Genomic DNA, 5798 nt, shown 5'->3' on the forward strand with positions numbered 1-5798 from the left:
CCACTTTCTCCCTACCTATTCAATATAGTACTTGAAGTCCTGGCCAGAGCAATTAGACAACAAAAGGAGATCAAGGGGATCCGAATTGGAAAGGAGAAGACAAAATATCACTATTTGCAGATGATATGATAGTATATATGTGACCTTAAAAATTCCACCATAGAAATTCTAAACCTGATAAAGAGTTTCAGTGCAGTAGCTGGATATAAAATTAACTCAAACAAATCACACAGGATAAAGAGGCTGATAAAGAAATTAGGGAAACAACACCCTTCACAATAGTCACAAATAATATAAAATTCCTTGGTATGACTCTAATGAAGCAAGTGAACGATTTGTATGATAAGAACTTCAAGTCTCTGAAAAAAGAAATCAAAGATCTCAGAAGATGGAAAGATACCCGATGCTCATGAATTGACAGGATTAACATAGCAAAAATTGCTAGATTGCCAAAAGCAATCTACAGACTCAATGCAATCCCCATCAAAATTTCAACTCAGTTCTTCATAGAGTTAAAAAGAGCAATTCTCAAATTCATCTGGAATAACAAAGAACTCAGCATAGCGAAAACTATTCTCAAGAACAGAAGGTTCAGTAGAGGTAATGGGGGACATATCTGAGCACAGACAAAGGCACCCTACCTATCGTTTACAAGTTCAGAATTTGATCAAATATATAAATCTCACCATATATTTACATGTCTTATATAAGACGAGTAGAGTTTCCTTCTATAAGGTGGAAGTGATTGTTGAGCTAAATAGAGCACAAGACCAGTGATCTTGGTCTGGATAATATGTTTAGAATCCATTTCTTACATTTCCAGAATGGATGTGCATACCACTTATGAACCAAAATAAGGTAGGCAGAAAAATCTATGTATGTTTGGTTATGTATTTGTTTAAGTATTTCATTTCTAATACTTTCTCTAGTTGTCCTACTATGATCTTTCTCCCACTTTCAAATACATGTCTATTTTTCTACTTTCAATATGGTCATAAAGTTTTTATAAGACATTCCTAGGAATAGTTAAACATAAAACTTTATGCTTTATGATGATGTTTATGGAACACTTGAAGTTAGATTTATTACTTTTTACAATAATTCATTAATTAGAAATATTACCAACTAAAATTATATATGTATATATATAATTAAATGACAAGCATGCTTACAAATTATTTAAATGGCTTCTTTACCAAAAGCATAAATATCATCAACAAAAATTATGTATCTTCTAATTTTATATTATCTCCCTAAGTTGTTTTGGTAAAACATCACTTTGAAGCACAATCTGTAAACTCTAATGTCAAGTGTTATGTATCTTTGATTAGTAAATTGATTTTTTGGAAAGCCAAAATCTCCTCAAAATAGGATTCAGATGCCAAATGAGGATAGGAAACTTAATATTTTACCAGTTTCAGAAAAAAAATGCTTGAAAAACAATGGAAATAAAGAGGTAGAGTTAGTAAAAAAGATCACATAGAGTACACAGGGAAAACTGAACAGTTTTTCTTCAAATAAAGGAGATGATAAATATGGAGATTACAAAAGAACTACTGTGGGGACAGGATCCTCCTGGTTTACATCTGCTTTAGGAGCTGCCCCTGTGCCACAGCTCTCCATACCTGGGTCCTGCCAGGAGAGAGAAGGTCTCCCAGGAGTCCTTACACACCTGAGACACAGCTCTCCTTACACAGGTTACTGTCAGGAGAGAGCTGGTCTACCAAGACTGCTGACACACCTGGGAGAATAGGTAAAACCAGCACTTCTGCTCAAATATCTGGCTCAAGAGGGACCCACACAGAGCCCTCAGGACACAGGAAACAAGGAACAGCCAAGGACAGGATCATTCCAGGTTCTGCACCCTGGAGCTGACACTGTGCCACAGCTCACCATACCAAAATTCCTCCCAGAGAGAACTGGTCTCTCAGGAGTGCTGACACACAGGTTTATGGAGGGGACAAGCCACAGTCAGAGACAGCAAGACCAGCTACCATCAGAGAAAACCAGATGGTGAGAGGCAAGCACAAGAACATAAGCAACAGAAACCAAGGCTACTTGGCATTATTAGAACTCAGTATTCCCACCACAGTAAACCCTGGATACCCAAACACACTGGAAAAGCAAGACTCTGATTTAAAATCATATCTCATGATGACAATAGAGGACTTTAAGAAGGATATAAATAACTCACTTAAAGCAATACAGGAGAACACAGGTAAATAGGTAGAAGAGCTTAAAGCGGAAACACAAAATCCTTTAAAGAATTACAGGAACTTTCAGCTGCTGCAGCCATCTTCCAAAATGACAAACACAAAGGGAAAGAGGAGAGGTACCCAGTATATGTTCTCTAGGCCTTTTAGGAAACATGGCATTGTTCATTTGGCCACATACATGTGAATCTACAAGAAGGGTGTTACTGTAGACATCAAGGGACTGTTTAAAAAGGAACACCCAATTAGTGCTGTCATGATAAAACCAGAGAGTCTACAATGTCACCCAGCATTCCGTGAGCATCATTGTAAACAAGCAAGTTAAGGACAAAATTCTGGCCAAGAAGATCAATGTGAGGATTGAACACATCAAGCACTCAAAGAGCAGAGACAGCTTCCTGAAGCGTGTAACAGAGAATGATCAGAAGAAAAGGGAAGCCAACGAGAAGGACACCTGGGTTCAGCTGAAGCTCCAGCCTGTGCCAACCAGAGAAGCACACTTTGTAAGGACTAACAGAAAAGAGCCTGAGCTGTTGGTTGCCTTTCCATATGAATTCATGGCCTAATGTACAAAGAGAAATAAAGTACCATGACTGCAAAGTGAAGGAATTGAACAAAACCATCCATGATCTAAAACTGGAAATAGAAACTATAAAGAAATCATAAAGGGAGACAACTCTGGAGATAGAAAACCTAGGAAAGAGATCAGGAGTCATAGATGCAAGCACCATCAATCTAATACAAGAGATAGAAGAAAGAATCTCGGGTGCAGAAGATAGGAAAATATTGACACAACAGTCAAAAAATATGCAAAATGACAAAAGCTCCTAAACCAAAACATCCAGGAAATCCAGGCCACAATGAGAAGACCAAACTTAAGGATAATAGGTATAGAAGAAACGATTCCTAACTTAAAGGCCAGCAAATGTCTTCAAGAAAATCATAGAAGAAAGCCTATGTAACCTAAAGAAAGAGATGCTCATGAACATACAAGAAACCTACAGAGCTCCATATAGACTGGAACAGAAAAGAAATGCATTCTGTCACATAATAATCAAAACACCAAATTCACAAAACAAAGAAAGAATATTAAAAGCAATAAGAAAAAATGATCAAGAAACATATAAAGACAGAACTATCAGAATTACAACAGATGTCTCACCAGAGACTCTAAAAAACAGGTGATCCTGGGCAGATGTCATACAGACACTATGAGAACACAAATGCCAGCCCAGACTACTACAGAAATCCATCAAAGTAATCAACTATATAAGCTAGCACACACACACCACCACCACCACCACCACCACCAACAACAACAACAAAACCAACACGTGATCATTTCATTAGATGCTCAAAAAGCATTTGACAAAATTCAACATCCCTTCATGTTAAAAGTCTTGGAAACATCAGGAATTCAAGGCACATACCTAAACAGAGTAAAAGCAACATACAGTAAACCAGTAGCCAACATAAAACAATAGAGAGGACAAATCCATTCTGGTCTGCGCCAACACCAGGTCACCTAGGGCACAGAGTGGGCAGACACCCCCATGGTCCCTAGAGGACTGCCTACACAATCTTAGGATCACTGGTGAATGGAACAAAACATCTGCTCCAATCCAATTGTGCACAGGACCTGAGACAGCACTAGGGCACCAGAGAACCAGCCTGAACAGGGGCACAAGCCCCTTCCGGTCAGCACCAGTACGGGGTCACTAGGGTGCAGATTTGGCAGACACCCTGACAGTCCCTAGTGGACTGCCCAAGCGATCTTAGGATCACTGGTGAGTGGAACACAACTTCTGCTCCAATCCAATCTGGTCCTGACACAGCACTAGGGAAGCAGAGAACTGGCCTTCCAGTCTGCTCCAGCAGAAGGTCACCTAGGGCATGGAGTGGGCGGACACCCCCACAGTCCCTAGCAGACTTCCCAATCAATCTTAGGATCACTGGTGAGTTGAACACAATATCTGCTCCAATCCAATAGTGATAGTCCCGTGACAGCAGGAACAAGGACACCAGAGCCTTTCCTGACCAAAGGCTCAGGTTCCTTTTAATCAGTTCTGGTTTACCTTGGTTTCGAACAGACCAGACAACTCCATGGTCCTAAAAGGAGACACCACTTCCATGCACTGTAGCACGCCCAGTATCTTAGGACAACAGGATCCAAGGATAAAAGGAGCTGGGTCACAATAGTATTTAAGTGTCTCAGAGGAACTTGACTGCCAAGAACTCAGACACACGCAGAATCTCAGGTTCACAGGAGCCCACAATCAAAGATTCACAGAGAAATTTGAACTCTGAGAAGTCCTGAATCAACTGGGATTATAGGAAGGACAGGCTCCAATCAGATATATTGAGGACAGCAAGCACTAGAGATAATCAGATGGCAGGAGGCAAACATAAGAACAGAAGCAACAGAAACCAAGGTTACTTGGCATCATCAGAACCAAACTCTCCCACCATAGAAAGTCCTGGATACACCATCACAACAGAAAAGAAGGACGTGGATTTAAAGTCACTTCTCATGATGATGATGATGCAGGACTTTTAGAAGGAAATACTGGAAATCACAGGTAAACAGATAGAAGACTTTAAAGTGGAAACACAATATCCCTTAAAGAGTTACAGGAAAACACTACCAAACGCTACCAAAAGGAGATGTAATTGAACAAAGCCATCCAGGATGTAAAATTGGAAGTAGAAACAGTAAAGAAAACCCAAAGGGAGACAACTCTGGAGATAGAAACCCTAGGAAAGAAATCAGGAAAGATAGATGCAAGCAACAGCAACAGAATACAAGAGATGGAAGAGAGAATCTCAGGTGCAGAAGATACCATAGGGAACATGGACACAACAATCAAAGAAATGCAAAATCCAAAAAGATCCTAACTCCAAACATCCAGGAAATCCAGGACACAATGAGAAGACCAAACCTATGGATAATAGGAGTAGATGAGAATGAAGATTATCGAATTAAAGGGCCAGCAAATATCTTCAACAAAATTATAGAAGTAAACTTCCCGTACCTAAAGAAAGAGATGCCCATGAACATTCAAGAAGCCTATAGAATGCCAAATAGACTGAACCAGAAAAGAAATTCCTTCTGACATATAATAATCAGAACAAATGCACTAAGTAAAGACAGAATATTAAAAGAAGCAAGGGAAAAGTGTCAAGTAACATACAAAGGCAGGCCTATTAGAATTACTCCAGACTTCTCACCAGAGACTACGAAAGCCAGGAGATCCTGGACAGATGTTATACAGACCCTAAGAGAACACAAATGCCAGCCCAGGCTACTAGACCCAGCTAAACTCTCAATTACCATAGAAGGAGAAACCAAAGTATTCCANGACAAAACCAAATTCACACAATATCTTTCAACGAATCTAGCCCTTCAAAGGATAAGAACAGAAAAACACCAGTACAAGGATGGAACCCATGCCCTAGAAAAAACAAAAAAGGTATCCTTCAAGAAACCGAAAAGACGACAGTCACAAGAACAGGATGCCAACTCTAACAACAAAAATGACAGGAAGCAACAATTACTTTTCCTTAATATCTCTTAATATCAATGGA

Source organism: Mus pahari, chromosome X (assembly GCF_900095145.1).
Source record: "Mus pahari chromosome X, PAHARI_EIJ_v1.1, whole genome shotgun sequence".
NCBI lineage: Eukaryota > Metazoa > Chordata > Mammalia > Rodentia > Muridae > Mus > Mus pahari.